At 38.0% G+C, this 18,017-nt stretch overlaps 1 pseudogene; it reads left to right on the top strand.

Annotated features, from left to right (window-relative positions):
• LOC143637787 (contactin-3-like) overlaps positions 1–18,017 on the top strand; it is a 119,130-nt pseudogene that overhangs the window by 97,155 nt on the left and 3,958 nt on the right.

Below are 18,017 nucleotides of genomic sequence, written 5' to 3'. Positions count from 1 at the left end.
CTTTGAGTGGATTTTTGTGCAGGATGAGACATAGACTTCTGTATGGCAAAGGAAGTAACTAAAAACATGGAGAGGTGGGAGAAAGTCTTTGCCAGCTACTTCTCTAACATGGGATTAATAACAAGAATATATAAATAACTCAATAAACTTAACACCAGAAAAAAAAGGAATGACCCAATCAATAAATGGGAAAATTGACTAAACAGTCATTTCTCAGAAGAAATGCAAATGGCTAACAATATGAAAAATATTAAGAATGTTCAACATCTTAAGAAGCAGAGAAATGAAAATCAAAACGACATTGAGATTTCATCTCACTCCAGTTAGAGTGGCAATCATCAAGAATACAAATAATAAATGCTGGCAAGGATGTGGGGAAAAGGTACACTCATATATCATCAGTAGCACTGCAAATTACTACTAACCAATTTGGAAAGCAGTATGGAGATTTCTCAATAAACTAGGAATAGATCCATCATGTGACCCAGATATCCCACTCCTTGGTATTTATCCAAAAGAACTAAAATCAGTATACTGTAGTGATACAGCCACATTAATGTTTATAGCAGTTTGATTCATAACAGACAAGAATGGCTAGAGCCCAGGTGTCCATCAGCAAATGAATGGATAAGGAAAATGTGGAATACATATTCAATGGAGTACTCGGCCTTAAAGAAGAATGAAATTATAGCATTTTCTGGTAGATGGATGGAACTGGAGAATATCGTGCGAAGTGAAATCAGCCAGACCTAGAAAGTCAAGGGTCCAATGTGATCTCTCATGTGAAAGAGAAAAGGGAATTTAAAGAAATGAACACATGTGACTCTCCTCAGTGAAGGAGTTGGACTGAGACACATTCCCACTATGGATAATTGCCCTGTATGAGCCATAATGGCAGAATCATATCCCCAATCTGGTTGTACCTTGTGAAATACTGGAGACAAATGAAGGAGAGGTTACATAGAAGAGAACTGTGGGCTTATAAGCATTGTAGGGGTCTTGAAAGTTGATGGTAGTTAATGGAGAGCATGAGGGCAAGGAGATGCTAATTTTTTTCCATATCAATTTAAACTGACAAGGACTCATCCAGGTAAAATTATTCTATATGAAAATGGAATGGTATCTCTTAGCCATGTCAGGAAAGAGTATTTGGCTGAAGGACATCAAAGAATGCTAGTGGAAACTCATATTTTCTACTTAAGGCTCTACCATTTTGGAATTAGACAGTTCTGCATTCAAAACTAGTAGGTTACTGTATAAGCTCCACAAGGGACAGGAACTCTGTGTGTTTGTTTAATGATATCTCCCAAGTTCACAGAGCAATATCGGGCACATGGGTGACATGCACAAACTATGTGTTGATGGAAAAAATGCAGTTTGGGCTTTGCTATCTCACTGCTGCATGTTCTTAAGCAAGTCATTAAAGCTCTCCAAGGCTCAGTTAGAATAGAGTAACAGTCGTCCATAACTCATAGCATCATTTGAGAATTGCAGCCATTGTTAAAACCACCCTGAGAGACTTGCAGCTTCTGCTTTTTTTCTGTTTATATATTGGGCTTCAGGGTGAGATTTCATTGAAAGAAAAGGAAAACTGAAAAGCAGCAAAGAGTAGAAGAATACTTTCTACTTTTCACAAGGAAAATACACTCCCCGAGTGACTCTCATGCCTGTTGCCACTAGGGTCAGAGGCAAAAGATGAGAAGGAAATGGAACTTTTCTTGGTATCAATTATGGGTTAAAATGCATTGCATCTTGGGGCTGGGATTGTGGCTCAGCAGTAGAGTGCTCGCCTTGCACATGGGAGACCCTGGGTTCGACCCTCAGCACCACATAAAAATATATAAGTGAAATAAAGTTATTAAGTCCAACTACAACTAAAAAATAAATGCTTTTTTTAAAAAAATGCATCATATCTTATCTATTTGTATAGAGAGTAGCAGACAAAATATTCAAATGTAACATGTATACTGTATTGAAAGGAAAAACAAGGATTAAAAATTTCTTCCCCAAGTGCTTGGTAGAATATATGAAGAGAAAGACAAGCTAAGAGAAAGATGTACTAATTAGAAAAAAATCTCAAATAATTTATGTAATTCCACCAAGTTAAAAATATGTCTTTTGTTCGTTTCAGTAATGATTTAAAAATTAACCTAGAAAAATAAATGACTTAGCAGAGTATTTAATTATCAGTCCTGTGGCTAACTTTGTGGGTTGCAGTTTCCCCAGTTTGGCTTTAAAATCGTTAATATCTCCGACCTTTCTCTCATCTTGGCGTGAGTTGATCGTGTGCCTCACAACATGCTGAGCACACATCATCATTAGCATCTAGACTAATTTTCTTTCTGATTTGACCAACCAGTAGTTGAGCTCATTTCCCTAGACTCCAATTTATTTCATCTGCTGTGCCTTTAAACTCAGGCTCAGATCTTTCCTGGTGCCCTTCTGGATAGGAATAAGAGAAGCAGACCCACAAAAGAGGATCCAGAGCTATTAAGTTCATGGAGAGTGGGCACCAAGAGGAGAGAGCGCTAGAGTTCCTGCCTGGAATATACCATGGCTTTAAAGTCCTTTTGTGCTTAGAAAAAATAAACTCTAGTTCACAATAATCTCTTCGCTGTTTCTATGAAGAACTCCAAGGTTCCAAACAAAAAGAAATGATAACAAGATGGAAAAGATAATTACTCTGATTGATCTATGTGAGGTACACGCAGGCATTAGAGTATTACGCTGCACTCCCTAAATATGTACCATTACTACATGTTAATAAAAGTAAACATTAAGAAAGAATAAACCTTGGGAAGAACAAATTTAATAAGCAAATGAAACAAGTCAACATTTGCAAAATAATGAGAGTTGCATATTTGGGGGGAACCGCATAGGATTATTTTTTATGTGTGACAGAGGAACTTAAGAAATGTAATATATCAGAATGCCAAACCAAACTTTCTAGATGCCTTCCTCCAGCCTCCTGTTCCCACAACTGTATGGAATGTGCACAGGGCCTGATATTTTAATCAGAATAGAAAAAGATGTTAAATATTTCAGTACCTTTTTTTTTCTTTTGAGGATATGAAAATTCCACTTGAAGAAAAGCTATGTGTCTGGGGTCTCATCTCCTGCTGTCTTGCAGTGAATTCAATTCACTGTGGCATGAGTTGAATGTACATAGGAAAATTGGGTACAGACAGCTGAGATATTCTTACATCAATATCAAAAAAGTAAAATGTGTTTAGGTGAATAAAAGGCAGACTTTGGGAGGGACAGAGGCTCGGTGATACAGCAGGAATGGTTTCCAATACCATGGAGACTAGCAGAGAGGAGAGGGTCCAGTATGTAGCAGGCTTCACTCTGTGTGGGGGATTCTGGGAATGACCCTCACTGCCCATGTGCTGCTGTGTTCTTTGTTAGAAGGTCCCTACTAAACCCTGGCACAGCACTATAAATGGTGGGGAGTAAACATCCCAGTCTCTCCTGAGTCCTTCTGATTAAACCCAAAGAGAAGTCAGAGGGCAAGGACATACACAATACCTCTCCCCGGGCTAAGAGCAGAGGAGGACAGACCTGGACTTATCTCCCTAAAAGACATTCAAATGCATTTCCCCCTCTGGCTTCTGCTGATTTAAATGTGACCAATCTAATAGCTAAGTTAAAGTGTTCATCTCTCTAGAAATCTGTAAATACACATAAAATTATTTTAGTCTATTAAAAGAGTTTTTCCAACTTAACACCTGTTTCCTTCAAGCCTAAAAAAAGGTTCTACTTTTAAATACATTAGTTTTATAAGCTATATTTCATTTTATGTTTAAATTAAATGAAAGATCTGATGCAGTGATATTAAGGAGTACTTGGAGCAGGAACATTAGTTTTGGGAATAACCAAATTACTCACAGAAACTGAAATTATATTTTTAGTTTTGACATTCTTCAAGTTTGTTTCTGTTTATTTATCCAGATAAAAATATATTGACTTGTGAACTGGTTTTATTTTTCTGAAGGAAAAAAAATACCATATTATCTCATCAGAAAATTGAATTACCAGTGTTTATAGATGCAGAAAATTTGAGAACTTGAATACTGAGTTTGGTAGATCTCCATGGTCAGAGGAAGGAAACATTTTTAAACTGTTAAGAGTGAACCCGTTTAAGTCATTTAGTAATTCCACAATATGGAGGGTTCTATCCCTAGCCACCATTCATCCATAGGAGACATGGTCCAGGAACCCCAGTGGTTGCCTGAAACCACAAACAGTAAAGTTCAACTTGTAAATTTGGCACAATAAAGAGATTAATGGCAATAATTAATAATAAAATAGAACAATTATAACAATATACTATAATAAAGATTTTATGAAAGTAGTCTATCAAAGTATCTTTGTGTATGTTGTTACCCTTCTTGCCTGTTTTTGAAAGAGGGCAGCTGAGATCACAGAGGGAAAACCCATGGATCAGGGGGACAGCTGTGTGTACAGGTCCGCTGTCAGCAGTAATGACCAGAACCTAGAGGCCCCTTCCCATCACGACCTGCGTTATTGCTGTCTACTCTGTCAGGAAATGAGGTCCTTCTCTCCCAGGCCCCAGCCTCACCTGTAAACCCCAACTCAGGGGCTCAGGAACGGCTCAGAGGAGCAGACTGGATCCCTCAGATTCTTAGGGATGAAGCATGGTTGAGAACCTAAGGCTGTCTTAACCAACCTCTCCTGTGCCTTTTATTGTTCCCTCACTAAATTCAGAGTTTGCACCATGAAAATGCTCATATCTTCAGCTCTGGAAAGATCTCAGCCATTTTTTCCTCTGAGCGTTGCCTTTTCCTTTATCTCTCCTTTGGGAACTCTGTTTGGAACTTTGCATTCTGTTCTCAATGCCACAGCTTTGCTTTGGTAATTTTCATTTCTTTGCTCAGGCTATGTCCGGGGCTCATTAATTCACCCTTCCACTATTAGTCTATAGCTTTACTCTTATTACTGATTTCCTTAATTTTTTAATCATTGCATTTTTTCAGGTCTACAAGTCCTACTTATTGTTTTTCAAATTGGGCTGATCTTTTTTCTTTATCTCCTATTCTTACATAATAGATTCAATCTCTTGTCAAACAGACTTGGACATTTTAGGTATAGTTATTTTATAATCCATTACTCATCAGTGTATTTAGCTGCCCTGCCTCTAGTCGTATCTACACTGGCTTTTTTATTAACAGGGTGTGTCTTGTGTTTTATTAACAGGGTGTGTCTTGGTAATGTGCGTCTCTCTGATCATCCTTTGTAGATGCCACCTTCATATTCTGTCAACTTTATATTCACCCTTTTCTGCACAATTACATTTTCAAAGTTTGTTCCTCCAACATAGACATCTTTCCTTTCCCATCCCTGTATTGTGATTGTGCCCATAAAAATCCAAATTAGCATAGAAATATTCTCTTCTCTCAGTTGGAGTACTTTTATTATTTAAATCCAGAACACAACTGAGAGGAAAATGGGATATTTGTCTTTCTTATTTCTTTCTTAACTATTCCACCTTATTAAAAAAACGATCTAGCCCTATAGAAGCATTTTTGAACAAAATTTCTTGGAACATAATGGAATTCTTTCAGAAAATTGGCAATATTAGTGGCACGTCTCTGTTTCCTTATGTTTTAGTTACATGAATATTTATTCAGCTCTTTAAGGAAAGCTGTTTAAAAAGATTATATAATCAGTCTTCACTAACTAGTATCATGTTCAACTTTGTCACAATTTTTCTCTGTGTCTAAATGTTTCTAATACCTCTCAGCAACTAAGATCTAAAAATAAAGCTCTCCTTCTGATGCGTGGAGATTGGTTAAAGTACTTTAAAACAGGCCGCTATCAAGAACTTTCAAGTACTTTCTATAAACGGATTTACAAAAAGAGATTCCACATTACCAATTATAAATTATTTTTATGTCTTCTTTAAATCAGCCTCCTAAGAACATTTTTTTAGGCAACTTGTGTTCAACCAGTTTGATATGTCAGAAAAGGAACAACCCTGACACTGGAACCTGACAGGGGAGGGAAGATTGGGCGGTCCTGATTTTACCACCTGAATCCTCCCTGCTGCCGTCTTACAGTCATATTTATATGCTACCCCCGTCTATGCTGTATCCCAAGCTTCAGGTTTTGTGTCTGGTACATTTTATTATAATTATTGATCTGTATCATTCTTAGTTAATAACTAGACAATGCTCTTACGAGCAGGGAAATCTTCTTATCATTTACGGCTCATCTAGACCTAACAACACACAGTGTTTTCTCTTGGTGAGTCTACCATATATAAAAGCTTTTAGTATCCATTAACAGGCTATTTGGCTATGGCATTAGAAAAGAAACCATGTATCCTTTTCAATGCCACTTGTTTGGGCTCACATCCTCCCTTTGAGATTCTTATTAAAACTAATAACCCTTCTCTGAGAGAAATTCACATAAAGGCATCCATAGATCAGCATTTTGTGTGAATATAAGGGTACATATCCTTCCATGTGCACATACATAGGGAGATTTTTATCTAGCACAATATATAATTTGCTTTCAATTATCATTTAGGGCCTTAACACTCACCCAGTGGTGTTTAAGAGAGAATAAGTTGTAGTGTGTTTTGTACAGAGGATTGACACTTGTAATCAGCTGTGGCCCATAAGCACATTTTGTTTGATCAACACAGTATTGGTTTTGAGTCAACCCTAAATTTAGGACATTTTACATGAAAATTAGAACTCTGCTTTTTTAAAATTAATTAATTAATTAATTAAATAGAAAGTCTATCCTCCTCCAATCAGGCAAAGCTGAGTAGCTCCATTATTAAAAATCTGCTCTGTCCTATGTCCAGCTTCCCAATCCCTTAAGCCTTCTTTCCTTTCCTTTTTCTTTCTTCTTTTTTTCCTTTTTGGCCACTGAGCTATGTTCTTAGTCTTTAAGTTTTTGTTTTTGTTTCTTGTGGTCACAAGCCTTTACCATTTCCAACATTCTGTGCACTCAGAAGCAATTATTGCCAGTTTCATTGAGCTCAAATTGCTTTTTAGTTGTATAAGTTATAATAATTATTTCCTATTTTTATATTTTGCCTTCAACAGTAAAACATAAAGGCCAGAACAAGGTGGCCATATACTGCAATGAAGAGAGTAGAGCTGGGCGTGGTGGGCACACCTGTAGTCCCAGCAGCTCGGGAGGCTGAGGCAGGAGGATCGCCAGTTCAGAGCCAGACTTAGGGACCACAAGGAACGTGGCAACTTAGTGAGACCCGGTCTCTAAATAAAATACAAAATAGGGCTTGGGATGTGGCTCACTGGTTGAGTGTCCCTGAGTTCAATTCCCAACACCAAAAAGAAGAAGAAGAAGAAGAAGAAGAAGAAGAAGAAGAAGAAGAAGAAGGAGGAGGAGGAGGAGGAGGAGGAGGAGGAGGAGAAGGAGAAGGAGAAGAAGAAAGAACGAGTGAACAGAGATTGTCTATATTTATAAAAGTAAGAAATATGCTTAAGCCCTTGTGAGAACCTAGTAGATCTGCTGTTGTATTTACTATGTGGCCCCTGCTTTAGATCAGCAGATAGTAATACCAGGTCTTATCTACCCAAAGAATATGTAAACTTTCCTAAATCATTTATTTGCATAAATTTTTGTATTTACTTTGTTTACTTATAGACAATCTGTATGTTCAAAAAAAGAAAGCATACAAAATTTTATAGTAAAATACTTTATAATGTGAATTGTAAGTACTTAAGAATGTATTTTTATTTTATTCTCTACCTTTTTCCTCCCTTCAGCAAATATTCTCTTATATTCATATTTGTTCACCATATGTTTATATATCTTTCTCTTAATTAATTAATTTATTTTAATCAGGTATAAATGACAGCAAAAGGCATTTTGATTCATTGTTCACAATTGCAGCACAACTTTTCATTTCTCTGGTTGTACACCATGTAGCATCACATCATATGTGCAGTGGTACATGTACCTAGGTTAATGATGTCCATCTCATTCCACCATCTTTCCTGCCCCCATGCACCATCCCTATCCTCTCTCCCCTTTGCAGGACCAAAGTTCCTCCATTTTTCCCATGCCTCCCCCTCCCTGTTATGGATCAGAATCCACTTATTAGAACATTTACCCTTAGCTTTTGGGGATTGGCTTACCTCACTTAGCATGATATTCTCCAACTCCATCCAGTTACCTGCAAATGCCACAATTTTATTCTCTGTTAATGTTGTGTAATATTCCATTGGGTATATATACCACAGTTTCTTCATTCATTCATATATTGAAGGGAATCTGGTTTGGTTTCACAATTTAGCTATTGTGAATTGTGCTGCTATAAACATTGATATGGCTGTGTCCCTATAGTATGCTGTTTTTAAGTCCTTTGGGTATAAAGCAAGGAGTGGGATAGTTGGGTCAAATGGTGGTTTCATTCCACATTTTCTAAGGAATCTCCATACTGCTTTCCAGATGGGTTGCACCAACTTGTAGTCCCACCAGCAATGTATGAGTGTGCCTTTTCCCCCACATCCTTGCCAACACTATTGTTTTCTGTATTCTTAATAGCTGCCATTCTGACTGGAGTAAGATGAAATCTTAGAGTAGTTTTGATTTGCATTTCTCTAATTACAAGACATGTTGAACATTTTTTCCTATATTTGTTGATTGAATGTATATCTTCTTCTGAGAAGTGTCTATTCAGGTCCTTAGCCCATTTATTGATTGGTTGGTTGGTTGGTGTTAAATATTTTGAGTTCTTTATATGTCCTGGTATGTCTAAGATCACTTTGCGTGGCCCAGGATAATGAAATATATGAAAAATATTTTAATGCCCATTCCTATTGAAAATCAGCCCTTTTAACTGCTTTTACTCCCTCTGGTGCAGCTCTGTGTCCACTGTTAGTCACCTGACAGTGGCTGGCACTGCAGGACAGTCAATCTAATAATGTTTTCCTCTGACAGTTCACTTTCTTCCAGGAAGGAACCTCAGCTGTCCATAGAGTTCGTGCCTTTCTGCAGTGTTGTGGACTTGACTTTGGGCTCAGTTGGTTAAGAGTTGAGAAGGCAGGCAGATTTCCCCTTCCTTCTCCCACTGTGATATCGTAGTCTGATCATGCTCAACACTCTAAATTTATCTGCTCTGTCTGTGTACATGTTTGTCCTTATTCTCCTCCTAGGGTTCCTTTCCTATGTGTACACTGCTGTGCCACAGAGCCTAATGCAGCACCTGGCACACAGTAGATCCTCTGGAAGTATTTGTCAAATAAAGAAGAAAGTAAATCGCAGTCCTCATTTTAATGAAAACCACAGAATGAGGAAGGTGGTGCTTTGTCCAGCTTTCTCATCTGGTGCATCTTCCTCACCAGGTGCGGTACTGGGTCAGTGTGGAAGAGCAGGAGTCCTCAAGCAAGGTGAGAGTGGCTGGAAACGAGACATCAGCCAGGCTCCGGGGACTGAAGAGCAACCTTGCCTATTACGCGGCTGTCCGGGCATACAAAAGTGCAGGCACCGGCCCCTTCAGTGCCACAGTTAACGCGACCACCAAGAAAACCCTTATGTATTTTCCCACCTTTTGAATATCTAGGAAAATAGTCTGTATTAAAAATGATGGCATCCTTCAACATTTTCAGTGGACTAGTCAGGTCATTAATCCCACTGAGTGATATAAACCTGGTCCAAACCCTTACTCAAGCCCCACATAGTCTAGTCTTCATGATAGCCCTAAATATTTAAATGGAGGCTCCATATGAAAATGAATAAGCACCTTTTGATAAATCTTATGGTGCACTGTTCTTTTTAAATGGGATGCATTTCAATGGGTTCATTTCCATTAAATTTTAGTTCCCCCAAATCTTGGGTGTTATTGATAAGCAGAAATAAGTTTAATAGCAACGACTTGGAAGTGGTATTTTTTTTTTCACTCTTTAATTTTCTTTCTCACATTATTCAAAAGATGGCAATATACTTTAACAGGTAATGCTCAGAGATTCTGGTGCACACGTAGATATTGATACTTTGAAAACTGAAGCAGAGATAGCTGTGTCACCTTCAAAGCTGAGTTTCTGTTGACTGTGTGTTCACAGGTAAAACTCACCTGCAGTAATGAGCAGTTATGATTTAAGTAGCCTATGAGAAATCATCAGTTTACATTTTGGAGTGTCCCACGGAAATTTCAGTTGAAATGTTCTCATGATGCCTAGCTGATCGTGGTGTCTCATTGCTGCTCTATCACAGCACACCCATCTGAGTTGTGCTGTTTATTCTTTTATAGCCAAAAATGACTGAGAGCATTCATGAGCCAAGCCATCCATGTTCAGTTCCTTCTTATTTTCATTCTACAGGTGATAAGAAAGGGGAGCGAAGAAATTAGGGGATTTTAGCACATTAATATTTTTGCTTGCAGAAAACCATTTCCTTAATTTAATTTTCAAAATTTACTCTAGTAAATTTATCTGCTTAACTGATTTTACAAAGGAGTGAGGCAGTGATTATGTTTTGTCACTAATTTCATTAGTCCACTCCTGCGTTCATATGTTATTTCCAAATTTATTTGAAAGCATACATTTACTGGCTAAAATGTCTAACAACTTTAATTACATGAAGTTGGATATAATGGGCCAGCATTGTTATTGATAGTTTAAAATATATATAAACATAATCCTACTGCTTTAGATGTTAATTGATAAGCATCAATTTTATCAGGGAAGTTTGCACATTTATCTTTGCATTATGTATAAGGGGGGAAAGAGCATGGCTGGTAGCTTACCAGCATAATGAATGTCACAGAGCAAAAGTTTAGCAACAAAACATTTTAGTACCTTCACAAGCAGCAGCTCCTATGGCAGTTGAACATTGTCCTTTCCTGATCATGAGGGAAGGCTAACCAATATCAAGCATATCATGTGGCTGCTCTTAGAAAAAAGGAGAACATTGGCTTGGAAATACGTACACTGAAAACGTTCTGTATTTACAACTTTTTACTAAATATGTTTGTCTTTCCCAGTAACAGTTCTGAATTAGTAAAACATATAAATACACCATTATTTATATATTGAAATTCTGATTGTGAAGATGTATGCAGACAGCTTTGTTGAGCTCTTTCTTCAGACTTGATAATCGATGTGATTACTCATTGGGAAATATGGTCACACAAGATGGTTTAATGTCATGATGGAATTGGTGAAAAACAGTGAATTGGGAAGACAGTTCACAAAGGAAGAGGCCGATTATAAGTTAGTGAGAATGTAACAATAACATACAATGAATGAAGTAAAATTGCAAGAAGAAGGAAAAAACCTTTTATAATTTAGATATAGCATATAAATAACCAATTTAAAGTACAAATTTGTCCGTAACAGTGATAATGATAATTATACTATGAATGACTAATACTTAGTGAGCAATTTCCAGTCACAGTTCCAAGTACTTTTCCTGTATTGATTCTTAATTCTCACAGCGACTGCATTGCCTGGAAGTGGTGAGGATCCTCACTCTAGAGATGAAAGGGCTGTGGCACATAGGGCTAGATGACTTTACAGAAAAAGCAGAGAACGTGGCAGGACAGCCATACAGACCCAGAAATGCTCTTAAGCACTCCTCTAACCATATGATTAAAATATTCATGACTCATGTGGTGCTAGTATCTATTTTGAGTTTGCTCTGTGCTTAGGAGCTGGGTAAGGTAATCACAGATAGACAGGGTTTCTGTGCTGATAGATCAGTCCTCTGATAGGAATTTCAACAACTGAATAAAATCTCTTCAAAATTATGCCCTCCTGGTTCTTCAATTTGCCTACACTCTACATGGTGACCTGCAGATGTTATTAAGGAAAAGTTTGCTACAATGTGTGGGAAATCCATAAAAGATCATTAAAACCCTTGGGCATATTAAATGGTACATTTAATTTTTAAATTTTATGTTAACAATTGTTCAAACATGTGCCAAAGTAGAAGTAAAACTGACTCTTTTAAAACTATTCCTACTAATCATCCTAACCTTTGACAGGGTCCAGCTCTGAATCCTGTTTAAGAATTATAGTAATGCGCTTGTGAATATTACTAGGAAGAAAATGATCTGTATCCCTGGTGCATAAAGAACTAAGATGGCATTTGTTTTTTACGTGCTCTCTTTCTCCCCCTTCGATATGTCACCCTTGAAGGGAAAGAGTCCTTCCAAACTCACTCACCAGTCCAAACCTAGCACTCATTATCTGTGGAAAGGCTGGCTGAGTGGATGAATCCTCAAAACCTAGGTCAACCTGGAAGTACTACCATTAATCGGATGAGCTTCTTCTTGTCGGCACATTGCAAATTCGGAACACACACTGCAGCCTTTTACCACCTTGCTTCCAAGGCGCGACTATCACCTACTCAGAATCCTGGAATTCTATATGCAAGGCTTATATCAGCACAGAGTATAGGTGATATTTCTGATTAACGTAAAATAACACAAGGATTCTCAAGGATAGTACTGTAGCTTCCATTAAACACTTAATTTTTTTGATATCCAAATACTTGGGCTTTTTAAAAGCATTTTTAAGTTAACATTGATTAGCCTCTTGAAGTAATCTAAGTTGTGGTTTCTGTCACATGCAACCCAGAGAGTGAGCTCTTGACAACATCATCGTCAGTGAGGCTGATGAGGAATAGTGGCAGATGGCTTCAAAATGGAGAAATTTCGTTACTTTCTAAAAGGAGACTTTGTCAGAGTTTTACATCCAGAATTCACAAGAAAGAATCTCTAGGACCAATATTTTGCTTTGCATAACCGAAAATTCAAGAGGTAACTGTGGTTGTCAATGTGGATGGATCCAGGCCCTCAACATCCTCAAGAATTATCTAATAAGAACTCAAATTAAACATTTCTTAAATTGAGCTCTCGATTGCACTCCCAGCCATTACAAACCTGTATCTTCTACAATTTCAGCAAAAGCAACCCCCATTATTTCAGTCCCTTGGGCCAGCGGATCCCAGTCGTCATTAACGCTCTTTCTCTCATACCCTACAATGGATGCAGTATCTGACTTTAAATTTGCTGAGAATATACCACTTACTGCATTCACCCTAGAACACACTACCCCATCTCTCCCATGGATCAGGGTATTGGCCTTTACTGTCGAGATGTTCTGCCCTGGGTCAGAGTGATCCTAAAGGTGTCACACTGTTGCTCAGACCTCTCCACTCCCTTTCCATCCACTCATTTATTTATTTTTTTATTGGTTATTCAAAACATTACAAAGATTGCCACTCTTTATATAAATCCTTAAAATACCCAAAAAGGTCTTCTACAATCTATCCCCACTTCCTGTTCCTGCTCATTTTCTCCTGAGCTGACTTGCCATTTCACTTTTCCTGTGGGGCCTTGACCTTTGCTGTCCAGATGGCCAGGAGACACTCCTACCTCTCTTAGGCCCTCCCTGCAGTGTGTCCTCAGTTCCCCCTGAGTCCATATTTAATCAGCAGCCCTGCGTCTCCTGATATCCCCTTATCCTGCTATGTTCTGGGGCACCACTTAGAGCCACGTGCATACCACATCTTGCATGTGGTCATCTGATTGCTGCCCCCACTCCTTGCTGGAGTCTCATCTCTTTGAGGCATAGACATTGTCAGGTTTGATCATTATTTAACTCCTGAGTTCTCCCAAGTAATCAGAGCTGCTGCCCAATGAGTATCTGTTCAACAGTGACTCTCTCCAGGTTTGTTTCTCTTCCTGGTGGAATCGGTTTAGTTTAGTTCCCTCTTCAGGGTAGCAGTATTCCTACCAGAATGCTAAGGACTGTTTTCTATCATCCGAACCCTCTGGGGAGACTGGGCATCTTAGTTTCTGAGTTTTGGATGAGTCATAAAGTAGATGTTTCTGTTTCAAAACATGGTGTCCATTTCCTGTGATCCAAAGATTTAAGTCCATTTATAATACTTTAAGTGATTCTGAAATGAATCTTTCTCCCTGTTGGACAGAAAGTAGCTTTTGATTACTTGATTTCTGCCCAGTGCCACATTTTTGGGCAGCTTGCTTACTAATGTTGATGATCATCTCAAGGGAAGTCCGTGCCGAGTGTATTTTTCAGCTACTGCTGACAGCATTCCCTTTCATGAAAGTCATCTTATTACCATCAGGTGTCCAAGAGAAGGAGCTGAGAAACATACTGAGTTTTGTATAATTAATCTCTGCAAGCATATGTTCTTGAAATCCCATATTTTTAAAGGAAATGCCAGGTACAGTCACCAGTATGGAGACATTATCCCTGAAAACTCCACACAACAATGTTCTCCAGATGAACAACCTCTATTTTTTATTATATGGAGGAAAACATATTTACTATAGAAAATTTGCGGGGGAGAGGGGGAGAAAATAAAATCACCCACAAATACTATCCTGTCGTGCAGAAATAAGATCATTAAAATAATTTGTCTTTTCCTCCCAGACTTGTGTTCCATCGATTATTTCTCTTACATAAAACATCTCTTGAAGGTTATGCTGTGTATTTAGTTACCTCTGTATCATAGTAATATATTTTATTCTTTTGTGATAACACCCCACAAATTATTTAGTCATTTTCCTATTGTAGGAATGTCTTATATTCCTCACTTTATTTGGTCTTAGAAATATCATAGTGGCCACTTTTTCCATGCTGAGTTTACAGAATAAGTAAATTGATAGGGCTGATATTAAGGAGTGACAGTCAACCCAGAGGGCCTAAGAAAAACCCTCCAAGATAAAACTATTTTGTTATGTAACATTTAAAAGTATCCACATAATCTTATAGCCTGCCACTCAGTGTTATTCTACAAATCTTAGGAGATGCTGCCTTTATACAAAATAAATTCATTTGTTGCCACGTTTTCTGTCTTAGCATACTGCAATAATAGAAATTGAACTGACAGAGGAAAAAATCTATAGGATATGATTGTTGATAAATAATTTCCAAAAATATTCAAAATGCAGACCACACATCAAGTTAGGCCCCAAAACATTTGAAATTGAATCAGCCTATTCTGGGTTGTGTTTCTGCACAGAACAGTAAAATGAGAAGTCCTAGGAGAGATGCGCTGTCGAGATCCCCTGCCCATTCCCACTTCACACCTGCTCTGTGCCTTTGAAGTTCACAGTGCGCCTTCAAAGCTCTATAGCCTACTGGCCGTATCAGTCACATAGGGCCAGTTCAGTGCAGTTCCACAGGTCCCCACTCCTCAATGGCTTACAACTAAATAGTGTCTCTTTCCTAATAGTCACCAAATGTTGATCATGAGTGAGATTCAGACCTGATCTGTTCCATCTTTACTCCATGGCCCAGACATTAGGAACAGCCACTCTCACTGATGTGCTGGTCTCATGGCAGAAAGAAGAAAGGCCAGTTCAGTTCCCAGCACTAAAAAAAAAAAAAAAAAAAAAAAAAAAAAACAGAAAGAAGAAAGGCCAGCCACGCCCTTTCATTTTTTCTTAAAATTCCCTCATTGAAACCACCTGTTTCTTATTTGCTCTTATTTCACTGGTGAAAGCATATCCAGTAATGAAGCCTGAAGTCCCCATGATGCCCAGGAGCAGGGTGGTGCGTCCTCTCCCCAGAGGGGGCAGCAGGAGCCTCACAGCCCCACCTAATGCCAGGTAGAAAAGTATAAGGTCATCAGGGTCCAGAATTAAACAGAGCTGTTTTGAATCCACATAACACCCCTTCCTAGTTAACTATCTTAGGATTGTGTTAAAATTTTTAATTGTACTGAATTATATTCATAAGTTGGAATTTACCGTCTTGGCCATTTTTTAATGCACATTTGCAATAGGGTTAAAATAAGGTTAAGGGCACTGATGCAGCTGTGTGAGATGGTCAAGACCTTCTCCACTGCACAGAACTGAAGCTCTCCATCCATGAGACCAGGTCCCATTCCCCTCCCCAGCTCCAGGCAACTGCCATCCTACTTTCCATCTCTGAATTTTACTATTCCATGTTATCATATATAATCAGAATCACACAGTATTTCTTTGTATGATTGGCTTATCTCATCTAGCATAATGTCTTCCAGGTCCATCCATGTAATAGAACATGTCATGATGTCATTCCTTTTGTTTTATTTTTGTTTTTTTGGTACCAGGGATTGAACCCTGGGGCATTTAACCACTGAGCAACATCCCCAACCCTTGCTACTTTTTGTTTGTTTGTTTGTTTTTTGAGACTGGTTCTCAATAGGTTGCTTATAGCCTTGTTGAGTTGCTGAGATTGACTTTGAATCTTCTGTCCTCCTTTCTGAGCCTCTAAAACCACTGGGATTACAGGCATGGGCCACCATGCCTAGATCTTCATTCTTTTTAAAGGCATATGCATATAGCCCCCTTTTGTTTATCCATTCATGTGCTGATAGATTGTGAAAATGATTGTGTTAACCTTTTCATTGTTGTAAATGAACATGAGTGACGAGTATGCATCTTTGTGTATAAACTCTGAGTTTTTCAAATAGGCACCGTGACAATGCAGGGAATTTTTAAAAAGAATATTCTGGAATTTCTCACACTTTATGGACATTTACTATGCATTTGTTACTAGCAACAATAGAACCTTGAAAATGGAAGAAAGTTCATCTGGCCCAGAATCTCCCACATAGTGTCATTCTTCCCTGTCATAATAAGGCAGATGATTATTCATGTGATTGTAAAATTCTAAGTGAAATATTAGTTTAATTTACTTTAAATACTATCAAACAATGTAATTAGCACATCCAGCTCATTATTATGTGAATGTTAATGTTTAGAATGTGGCTGAAATAAATGTTTATGCTTTTAAACAAGTGCATTTTTCAAAAATAGCAAAATGCTCAAAATGGAACATGTCTCTCTGGTGCTCAGGAAACACTGATATGATTTGAAAAGAGCTTTGAAACCCTCTGTTTTTCCTCTTTCATTTTTCAGATTTTTTTTTCTTTTTGTCATTTCAAAGAGTATTCATATTCATTTCAGGCTGAACTCATTCAAGTCATCTATTTTGGGACTCACACAAGACAAATCCCAATTTTCAGTCCTATGTTCTGCCAGCCTGCTGTTGGGGGTCAGTGTATTTACCCAAAATTACTCAAACTTTCTATAACTTGTAAGCACCCATATTTTGGTAGGCCAAACCATGCTGAATGAAGGATGTTTTCTGAGCTCCATCAAATCAAGCTGTCCTTTTATGGCGCTGTCAGCCACAGGGAATCACAGGCGCTGGGAAAGTGTTCCAACAAGTGTGGGTTCATAGCATATGGACTGGGCAACCAAATCTCTAGTATTTCAGTCCTAAGCAATTGCCCATATACATTCTTACAGATGTCTTATCACAGCATTGCAGTGTAGACAATCTGAGCTGATCTGTTAGTATCACATCACAAAAATTTAAAGGCAACAGAACAGTGTTAAAGAGGACACAATCAACCAAAGAACCCACCAGGAGGACAGTCTTGAACGGTGTTATTAGCCACATAACTGCACATGAGAGCTTTTTCCATCTGTAAGTCCAGCTGTATTTCCATCCTGGCGTGAGTCAATGATGTTTAGAAATTCCTCTGGAGAGGTAATTGTTTATATCACTTTCCCATTACAAATTCAGTTAACCAAATCACATTCTGTGCTTAAATCCACAAGAATAAGATATTTCAGCATGTTTTGGGCAGTTGTGATGCTGTTGAAAAATGAGTAATATGTTTGCTGTTTTGCAATTGACAAGGAACTGAATCCCTAATGTCCCATCCATCCATATTAGGGAGTGCTTCTGACCACGTCCACCCGAGTCCCCCAGAACCAGTTTCCTCTCCAGGTTGCTAAGCTGTGGCTCCATGTTTATAAACCTATGAGAGTTTCATTAATCCTCTAATGGAATTCTCATTAAATTTTTAGTGTTTTGCCTTATTTTTCTCAAAAATTGATTTGAACTCAGAAAAAAGACTTTAAAATATGGATTCTCTGTGGCAATTTTTCACATGTGTAGCTATTACTTCACGAGAATAAATCTAAGTAATTCTTATTTTTGATTGCCTCTCATTTTGCCCATCTCATCTTACAACACTGGCTT

The sequence above is a fragment of the Callospermophilus lateralis genome, chromosome 11, assembly GCF_048772815.1.
Source record: "Callospermophilus lateralis isolate mCalLat2 chromosome 11, mCalLat2.hap1, whole genome shotgun sequence".
Taxonomy (NCBI): domain Eukaryota; kingdom Metazoa; phylum Chordata; class Mammalia; order Rodentia; family Sciuridae; genus Callospermophilus; species Callospermophilus lateralis.
This window is presented reverse-complemented; position numbering and strand designations above follow the sequence as displayed.